Source organism: Dermacentor andersoni, chromosome 9 (genome assembly GCF_023375885.2).
Source record: "Dermacentor andersoni chromosome 9, qqDerAnde1_hic_scaffold, whole genome shotgun sequence".
In the NCBI taxonomy this organism is placed as follows: domain Eukaryota; kingdom Metazoa; phylum Arthropoda; class Arachnida; order Ixodida; family Ixodidae; genus Dermacentor; species Dermacentor andersoni.
Genome location: NC_092822.1, coordinates 15,353,409 through 15,364,650, shown reverse-complemented (window position 1 = coordinate 15,364,650; position 11,242 = coordinate 15,353,409).

Sequence of the window (11,242 nt, the reverse complement as noted above, 5' to 3'; positions counted from 1 at the left end):
CTAAGTATCATTAAAAAAATTGGAGGCTGTATATAAAAAGCTTCCTTGCTAATCAGTCGTTTTCTCAGTCGTTTTCTCTTAAGTACAGAAAATGTTATTCAAACAGGTTTAACAGTTGTCTAACGAAAAGATTTCTGCGTTTTGCGCGTACTTGAGTATGGAAACCGGAGTTTGCCCCGAAATAACGCGTCCTCTTAATTGATGCAGCGTCAGGTCACAACCACGAAAGAAACACACTTAGATACACGTCACGTGCTCTAGTCGCCTATGTCCGCTTGCCTTTAGCTCGTGGTTGTGCCTTCGCGCGGCATTATTTCTGCCCTTAAGACGGAACCAACTAGCCTAACCACTGCAATAAGTTTGTTCGCCCACAAGATGTCGGCCTGCATCTCTGAGGCATCCCACTGTGGTTCGGCCACACCTGCACGCAGTGCGTTCTAGTTAGTTACTCTCCAGCAGTGCCGCACCTCAGAAAATACAGGCCTAGTGGCACCAGTATAGCGACTACAAAGTGAAGATGTACAGTCAACCGCGAAAGTTTACGGGACGCAGGATCTGACAAGAAGCTGAATTCTCGCGAAGCATGGTCACACAGCCTCGAATTAAATGTTGCAGCATGTAGTAGCCTTCGCCACCTAGACAAGGATTCATTAAATACGAAGTGTCATGCCTTAACACGGCAGGAATTCACATTTGAAGGGGAAACCGCATCCCGTAAACTTTTGCTGTTGACTGTACATTACGCAGTTGTCGATCGACCCTAACACAGACGATGTACTTGTGTGTGCGTGCCTTTGATTGTTTGTTTGTTAGTACACACCTTTTTAACACCAACTTGAGTCACATGATATATGACACTTGGCATGCGCCCCTCTTCAACAAACCCCTTTGATGCCAACTTGGGCCATTGGCTATGTTACACTTTTAAGAATATTATTATATAAAACACATCATCAACAAGCACGCACTAAGCATCAGATCGATTCTAATAGCATTAATGTTGCCAGTCGTCGCTAAAGGGATGGATGAACCACTAATATTTTTCTCGTTATTTCACCTTCCAATAGCTATAAGCAACCTTCGAATAGTTGGCTGTAACGCCTCCATTCAGGAATTACGATGTACTGTCGCCAAATGTGCCAGAGCTACATAATTCTATTCGAAGGTGCTGCTGACCCTCTCGAAAGAAAGCCCAGGTGGTTGGCTGAAGCTTTGTGCATTTTCTTGTGAGTGCTAGTTATTACATAGTAAACAGACATTGATTTATTGTACAGGCAAAGTTGTCGAATCATATCATTAAAATTGAATCACCGGCTCGGAACACATGCAAGCGTCACGAGGAAAACAAGAATTTATATTCTTTCGTCAATCGTTACAAACGCGACACTTGGAATATGCGGTAATGCATGATAGTACTTTGAGCAGCAGCAGTACTCGGCGCGTTTAAATATAATGAAGCCATTTTGAATACGCAGGGTGTCTCACTTTACCGGAAACTCAATATGTGTGGGTTTTTGCTTGCAAACTGTTGGAAACAGCTCCCAAAAGCAAGTCATGTACAAAAATGTGTCCACCTTGACATAAGGGGTTAAACTTCCCTCAAGGAGGGCGCATCGTCAGTACTCTGTAATCAGCACTTTCCCTTGCTGAAGTCTATTTGGCGAGGCGCTGTTGTACTTCGAGTTCTAAAGCTCGACAATCTGACTTTTGGCCATCGTCTTATGCGACAGGAAAGCGGCTTGCATCTGCAGTGACGACCGCTGTATCAGATGAAAGCCAGGATGACATACGTTCGAATTCTCTCAAGTAACTAATACGTGCTCCTAGGCTAGTTTAATCATAATTAAAGCTTAAGAATAGCTCGAAATAGGACAGGGAAGTGAAGGACAGCACAAGCGCCATGTCTACGCTTTGTCTTAGCGCTTGTCCTGTCCTTCTTGTGCTTGTCCTATTTTGCGTTATTAAGGGTTTTGACGTAAGTTCCCGCAGTACGCCACTGTAGCCACAGTCATGGCAGGGTGCTTATGATTGTCTTTCGCTTTAGATTTATCACAGTTGAGTAATTCCATGTCAGTTCCACGCCTTGCTCTTTTAAATGGCTCGACGGCCAACAGTGACACGACGAAAACAATTTAGGCTCTTCTATTACGCAAGCTAATAACGAGAATACATTGCGACGAAGTGGTCCTACTCGAACTTCCTCTAAACTTCACTATATCTGCAGCAATAAAATTGCATGCTCAAACTAATTTTTGGAAATTTTAAGGAGTTTGAAGGTGCGTATTGTGAATAGAGTGGAGTGCATACGTGTGGACCGCGCGGAGTTGAGATTTAGGTTGCATTTGTCTTCTGTATTGTACTTATCTGTTGATGTATAATATACTGTTGGAGGAAACCTTAATGTGTGGTAGACGCAGGTTGTCTGTTGTGAAGCTAGCCACTCAACATTCTAATGAACACCTTGTTTAACGAACTACAGCCTGCGGGCTATACATGTTGAAGTGTGAAGTTTATACGCTGTGCGTACTATACAGATGTGTGGACCATGTAGCACTTTTGCTTTCAAGTCTGCTGGTGAGTTATACTGGTCAGTTGCATACCCAACGCTTAACGAAGGTCTTTGACTCGATTTGCGGGCACAACAATCATTGCTAAACAGAAAAAAAAAGCTGTTGGTTAAAAGTCAGCACGTGACCTCTATAACGAAGGCGCGGAGGTATGCTGATAACTATTGCAGCCATCGCAATATAATGCTTTAGATTTGTGGGGTACGTAATACGTCTCCGTGGTAAATTAGGCCCACCGCGCATGCGTCACTTCACCGGGGTGCCAGGGTAGACAAGCCGACAGCTCAACGTTTTAGCCCGTACCGTAATCGCGTATCCCGGATATAGCCTAATGTAAAGTTATGATGCAGAGAAGAAAAGCTTTAGAGCGTCTGTTATTGCTACTGCATCACGAATGATGATGATGAGGATGCTTTATTGGTAGACCTTTTGAAACAATACGGTGACATATAGTCACCTAGCCTGCTTGAGCTGAACAGGTATGCTATACATGCTTATCGGTATAGCATGTTGCCTCTCTCTCTTTAGCCTTTTCTCTGCATTAAAACTTCTATATCTATAATGTGCAGTTACCCAGTACTGTTACAATTTCAGCTCTATGAGCCTCTTCTCTGCTTCTTTTTTCTACAAATACTCTAAACGTATCTCGCTTACCCCTGCTGCTGACCAGTTAATGCTTCCATCCGCTTTGAATTCCAACGATTGTGGAAGGTGGGCGTTGCCTACGCTCCTTGCTGGGCGAATATCTTGGCATTCCATTGCAACCTGTTCAGTCGTCACCGGATTTTCGTTACTAGCAGACACCTGTATCACCTTGTTGCGAATATATCTACTCCTGAATGTTTTTTTTTTCCCCCTCAGGCTGCGGGCTTGGGCCTCCAGTTGCAAGGCACTGCCATTTGTGTATGAATGCCAGTGCTGTGGCGCAATCTGCAAAGTATAAATCAAAACACTTCCCGGGCTTGGGGCCGTGTAACATTGTCAGGCCTAGCATTGCCGAAACAAACAACTTATCTTCATTCTGGAAAAACATAGCTATTACGTTGACCTGGGCGTAATAGTAGACTAAGCACTAGCTTACTGTGCCATTCGTTTCGCATTTTAACAACACAAAGACGAAGTAGCAAGCGCGAATTCGGATCGAAGCGGGTGGACTGGGTACTGTCGTGTTGGTATGGCATTGGCGGTAACTGGTGGTCAGGGTTGGGCAAGGATACTTTGTAATTGCATGATGATACGATAGAAAATACTGGTACAACAAGTCAAACAATTTGATAACAACAAGTATCAAACAATTTTGATAACGTAATTTTCACTACTTTACGCTTTATATGCATCAATTGCGGCTGTTTGGTGCATGTTACTCTGTAAGAGTTTTTATTGAACCACCGAGTAGGCCGACTTTATTTGATCCTTCTATAGCCGTTGATATAGAGAAGCTTAATTTCATTTTGTTTCATTGTAGCAGTCAAAACAGACGTTTGTAGTAATACGATGTATACCATCAGCATAATTTTAAGCGCGAACAGGAAATAACTGCAAGGAAGGACGCTTGTTGCGTGTAATTACTTGGGAGTGTGACTCGTAATCGTCTGTAACTGGTTTCAAGCATGGAGTAGTCCAATTTTTATGTTTAGGACTCTGAATTAAGCCGCTGTTACAAATGCATGTGAACCTGGTAGCGGATAATGCATTATAGTAGTTGTGGAATGGTTCGCGTTTAAATTTGTGCTGATATAATACTTGTCAAAGGGCTCGCAGCAAGGTTGACATGAAATCAAAAAGCGAAACAACGGGGTCTCCGAAGGGAGGGGAGGGGGAAAGGGAGAGGCAACGACGTGGTGATAGGTATTTGAGAGATACAGTGGTGTAGGTCACATTCCCGAGAGCATCAATCTTCATCGACGTTTGGTGATAGCCTCCCACTTTTCTCTTACGGTGCAGCGTGACTGCATAAAACCCGACATCAACCGAGGTCGCCACGGAAGAAAACTTGATTTGAATGTAGTGAAAAGTGATGTCACCGAATTAAATATTGGAAGTAGCGCCGGCAGCAGAAACGTGCAAGCAAACAAGCTTCCCTTCTTTTTAAGCATGAACCGAATAAGGTTACTACTGCCGCATTTTCTTGTGTTTGTAACACTATCTTCGAGTACAGGCCTTTGTTGCAGAACCATCACATTACCAAAGTTACATTAAGGTGACATAAACATATCAAGACTTTAGGGCAAAATTTTGCGTATAACTAAAGTATCACCCTGCCCACCACTGTTCTTTCTTTTCCAAGCCTTTGGCTATAGGTTCTTGCTAATAAACAAAAATAGAAGTATCAGTTTTTAACCTCGCCATGTACGCTATCTGGTCTCAGGTAATCTGAAACCGTATATCCATATATTTTTATCATGTATCCAGAAAGGTTTTCTAGATGGACAGAAAAGCGGACAAGGCACTTTCTTTTCTTTTTTTTTTAGTATAACGTACAAACTAGGTTATTGCACGCGAGCCTAGATTATGTTCTTGCCTGGCCGGTTTCGTGCCTGAAGCACTGTAGCTGGAACGTTAAGTAATTACGTCTATCACGCATACGTTTAGTGACCTCATTTACAAGGAGGTGGTTACGTTAACTCTTCACTTCCATCGTACTCTATAGTACTCTATAGATTCGGTTAGGGTAAGCTGTATGGTAAAGAAGAACGAAGACGTTGCCTTGTGTATACTGAGGACATTGCGAGGGGAAGAGAGAATGTTTATGGAACGTGTTTGTCGTCTTCGTAAACTAGCTAAACTACTTCTAGCGCATAAGCTTGTTCCTGCGAATAACATGACTATTAATAAAGAATTGCGTGGGTTACACTAAACAAGCGCTGTTGAATGAGAGACGAAATTTGTTTCACGGGATCTGTGAAGACAAGATGCGACAACTCGAAGCGATCGAAATTTGCACGTCATCAATCCTACACGTGTCGTTGAAAAAACATAGTGTGAAATAAAAAGGCAGAAAATGTATTGGAAAAATGGTATAATTTATTTATATAACTTTCCGTTTTCTCTCCTTTTCTGTATTTTCACTAACATTCTGTTAATGGCTTTCTACCGTCATTTCACATAGTTCACTTCCTGACGGGAGTAACTTTTACACGCCCTCGGACTGTAGTTTTCAGGAAGTACGGAAAAGGGAAATGCTGTTATGCGGTTGTAACAAATCGTGTAAGTATTGTTAGGATTGGGGGCTCAATCCCATCGCTCGTAATCAGTTGTCAAGATTGAAGTCGGGCATGAATTAGAAGGTAGCTGGCCCATGCCGTCGTCCAACTTATCCACGCTGAGGACGTTGTTGAAGGGAAGGTCTGCTTCTCATCGAGAACGAGGAATATGGGTTTATTTACAGTATCTACATGCAGTTCATCAGTCTAGCATGACTGAGAGAGAAAAGTACATCAGTCTAAGGACGGCTTACATACGCATACTTCCACACAGGTTCACGGTTCGGAGCCGACGTCAGACGGACTTCGTAGAACTCGGGGCTTGTGTCAGGAAAGGTGTCTTTTATTCCCCGAGCTGACCACCGCAGCGCGGCCGGGTGCCCATTGTCTTGCGTCTTGGACGGCGCGTGGGAAGGAGCCTCGGACTACGTTCCCGCGAGCACTCCCCCGCTCGCGGCAGACCAGGGCGGCGGTGGCGTATCAGTAACAATAGTTGGTCCGCCGAACGCATTCCGTCACAACGGCGACGAGGCTAGAGCGTAATGGTGGCGTTCCCAGAAAAGTTGCCGCCACTGTCGCAACTGGCTGGCAAAACTTGCACCTCAGCTGGGCCGTTCTTAACAGTATAAATGACCACCCTATCTAGTAGTTCCAAGCCATTAGGTCTTAATTTTGCTGTTTTCGATATTCGTGTCTCTTTGGTTGACCTGTTACTATGCGACACATTCAAACATTAACTCTACGAGTGTATACAGCCACTCTGAGTGGCGTGACTGGCCCAGTGAGCAGATGTATCATGTTATTAAAGACTAATTGGCTGGCGCTTGTGAGATCTCATCATCATTATCATTATTATTATTATTATTATTATTATTATCATGAGCGTACTTTATGTGAACTGCAGGACAATTTGCATGTAAGACGTGTCTGCCTACAGTTACGTGCGTGGCGAAGGTGCACACAAATGGCAATTGCAAATAGTAAAGAAACTAACAAAACTCCTTTCAATCGCAGTATTCAGGAAGAAATTTTAATTTTACTTAATTCCCTTAAAATAAAAAAAAAACTTTCTTTTAGCGTAATTAAAAAAAAGCTTTTTTTAATGAAAGAATCTGTGTAGTTTCCATTAAAAAAAAAAAAAAAACGTTTTATGCAGTAGATTCAAGAAATGATATTGTCTGAGCATGAGGTCGCGGGATCAAATCCCGGCCACGGCGGCCGCATTTCGATGGGGCCGAAGTGCGAAAACACCTCTATACTTAGATTTAGGTGCACGTTAAAGAACCCCAGGTGGCCGAAATTGTCGGAGTCCTCCACTACGGTCTGCCTCATAATTGGCACGTTAAACCCCATAATATATATATATATATATATATATATATATATATATATATATATATCTATATATCTATATATATATATATATATATATATATATATATATATATATATATAACCCTGATGAAGATCGGTCCACCGATCGAAACTGTCGAAATTAAATACTTGTTCTGTTTACCTTGTAGCACCACTCAAGTTCTTTACGTTTGAAAGGTAGCCTGAAGAATCCCTCTTTGCCTACTATATATATATATATATATATATATATATATATATATATATATATATATATATATAGATGATCGATTAAAGGCGAGTATGTTCACTCATATCTGCCGACAACAACACGTGCGCAACCTGCTGCTTTCATTTCTGCTGACATTTAGTTCGGCTAGCAACGTCCAGCACACTCGCATCCGACACAGCTTCGATGCAGAGTCCGTTCACAGTTTCGTAGAAGGTAGATGCCGCTTAATACGCAATCCTACATCACGCGCTCTGAACACTAAGGCAGGTACGACGGTGTATCCGAAAACAAACGTGGACGCGAGACACGTGACACTCTGGCGCCGCACACAGCGAGCCTTCGTTGTGTCTGACGGCTGCACACCAAGGAAGATGAGTGGGCGTGGAGTTTTACCGTGTACGTATAGTATTGATTGAGTGCGTGTGCCGGCGAAGTCTTTCGGTAAAACGGGAACCTGGACCCGGGTACTATCTTGCGGAAGTGGCCAGCGCCTCCAACCCACTGGCAGAGGAACAATCCATGCGCATTCCGTTTACGGTTCTTCCTTTATTCCTTTTAGATTGCGCTGGCACGAAAGCAGAGCTGCGCGTGGGTGTTTGCACCCGTGTCCGCGTAATGGAGATGAATGTCCGCGCAATAAAACTGCGCGTCTCCGAGTTGGTGCGCTTTCAGGTAGTTTCTTTTAGTGGAGGGGGAAGAGAGAGGGCAGATAGCGCTGTTTTTGTTCCCGAATTCTGCCCGTGGGCCGACGGACTTTGCCGCGTACAACGGTGCACTTGGATTTCGCTACTTTTGCAGGACAATTTTCTCGGGCTCGTTTGATGCGCGAGAGGCAGGGATTGCGAACGTACGCAAAAAGGAATGAAAATGGAGTCAGCGTTGGCTAAAAGAGGAGTCAGTGGTGTATGGAAAGAGAGTCAGCGTGTGTGCGTTACGGTCATGGCTGTTTAGTGTCTCCTGGCAAAATACCATGTGTCGTTGGATTCGACAGTTACCTGTTATTCAGTTCGCGTACTACACACGATGCCGGAGGTAAACAGAACGTTCCACATTTGCCACCATGGACGTCAGCGGCGCTGGAAAACCCTCCCAGGGTTAGATTTACTGCACAATCACAAATATTGAAAAAAGCGGACGGGGCTATTCCTCGCCACAGGAGCTCGATTGGTGGAAAATCGCATGGATTTGTTTCGACCATCGGGAATCCATTGATCATCGTCGTCATTTTTATGTACACTGCAGGACGAAGACGCCTATACGAGTGATCTGGAATCACCAATGTCTCGTATCAGCAGACACACTGCTATGCCTAAACATTTCCTCGTTTCATCGCACTACCTTGTTCGCTGCCGTCTTCGGCTGCGCTTCCCTTCCCATGGTGCCGGTTCTGCGAACGTACTAGACCCCCGTCTATGCGTGCTATGCATTACGTGTACTGCCCAACTCAATTTCTTCGTCTTAATGTCAACTTGAATATAGTAACCCCTTGTGCTCTCTAGAATAAAACAAGATCTTGCATTTCAGTCATTAGAAGATCGCCGCGTCATTGCTCTTTTATGTCTGTTTCAAAGGTACATTTAGAGTAATAACATTCACTGTTTGCCGCCTTATGCTCCTGTGCGCACATCTCTTTGCATTCACAATTGCAATTAGTTTCATGCGCATTCATGGTGAAACACAGGCATTTAACTCATAACCACTGGCAACAGCTATTGTACATTGGAACAGTCTCCCGGATCACATTGCATCCATCTCCAATCGTGAAACATTCCGTGATAATCTGAATTCGTTGCGTGTTAATATTGTATAATGACGTTGCACTTTGCTATTTTTGTTATGTAATTACTGTTGCCCCCTTACTCAATGCCCTTCAATGGGCCTGTAAGGTAATGCGAATAAATAAATAAATAAATAAATAAATAAATAAATAAATAAATAAATAAATAAATAAATAAATAAATAAATAATCCACACTGCAGTCTTCCCGCCTGAAACGTTTATCCTGTCGTGTTCCGTCGAGGCGAAAGACGTAATACACTCTTCTACATCGTCCGTCCGATGGAGGCTGGCCGAGCAGCCAGAGGGGAGCGCAACACAATCGCGAAAAAATAGGTGGGCGGAGAAAACGGGACGTCTTCAAGCAGCTGCTCCGCAGTTTTGCCCGAAGAATGCACTTTGAAAGATTATATCTTTCGCCTGTTGTGATTCGCAGTCACAACGGCTGTTTTCTTTTCCTTGCTTTTCTTTGTTGAGGAGTCCACGCTCTCGAGTGGGCATTTCGGGCGAAGACATCGTCCTTACGACCGGCCGTCGTTGAACGGAAGAGCGAACAGCGTCGTTCATCGCCAGATAAAAAGTGGAGCCGTGCCGCGTAAAACAAGTCGAACGAATGCGCGGTCGTTTGCCTGCTCTTAGCTAAGCGCAGGGAAACCCACTTGGGGTAATGTATTCCGTAGATTTGCTAAACCGTGGCGCGTGCTCATGTAAACAGGGCGCCGATTACAGTGTCTACGCGTTTTGCATATTGACACACAGTTTCGTACGGCCGTCTGTCTCGCATAATGGCATCAGCTTGATTGCATTTATTAGTGTAGCGTTCGCATTCCTGCGAACTTCGAAGCGGCTTGTTAGTATTTTGACAGAGTCGCTTTATGAACTACATATTTTTAAACAGTAACAATGCGTATTGATAATGAAAGCAGAGAAACTGCACAAAGTAGTATAGAGAAATCCAAACGAAAAATGCGATTTCTTCCATGACTTGGAAGTCAATACGAGGCCGTCAAAGCTGTTCTAGAATTCTTTTCAGCCACGGGACTGGACTCGCGACTTTGTAATGCTTCTCCTCTGTCTGTTTGAGGTGGTTTTCTTCCCTTTCTCATTCCATTCCTCCTCTCCAAGTATGCCGGCTTTGTGTCGTTTTCAGGACAGTTTCTTCTCTTCCTATTTGCCTGGTGTCCACACGTCTACGGAAAATAAGAACGGCAAATCTTACGACACAACACGTTGGCCCAAGCCTGAGAGGACGAAGGAGCGGCGTTGCAAATACAAAGAGCTTTATTTGTTTCTTTCTTTCTTAACTTTAATACTTCCGCTTTTCGTCAGTTTTTTAGAAGTTGGAGATTTGTGTAAAAGCGAAGTGATGATGATAAAAAAGTCAGTTTACTGCAATCGGTAGATTCTAAGGTATTTATTTTAAATGCAAAACGCCTTATTAATGTCGGTGCAGTAGATGCCCAGCAATGCGATTTTTAGCTTCTTAAATATATTCATTATATAAATACATAAGAAGACCACAGGTAGACTTGATAAGCGTGGAAGTTCGGCATTAAGACATACTTAGGATTGCAACTTGCAAAACTTTCCACTTTTCTTGCATTTTTTATGTACTATAGTGCGTACATAACATCTTTGCTTCCACATCAGTGTGATATGCATGCGTGTAAATATGTACCTGTCTCTGCTAAATCCTTGGTGGAAGGAAGCACCTGCGTGTGTCCATCTTGCTGGTCGCCTCTGTCACTGCATGCGCTTAAACAATTATGTGTATTCGTAGTTAAAGCTCCGTGTTTTTTACCACACGGTACAGAAATGCGACTGCATGTTACAACGCTCTCGACGCGTATTCTAATATGGATGTGCCAATTTCCGGCCTTAGAATGCGTAAAAAGAGAAACGACTCATGTGGTCGCCGTTTCAGAGAAGGGAATAACCCCGATTAGTTCATGGCATGTCAATCAGGCAAATGCGCAAGAAGCCATGGACGAAGATTTGCTGCTCTCCTTACAATACTGGGAGCTTCCAGGGGACAGGGCCGCTTTACAAAGGTTGGGCTTAGTGCCTTTCCTGTCTTAGAAGGTGACGGCTGCTCCCCCAAATAATTTGGC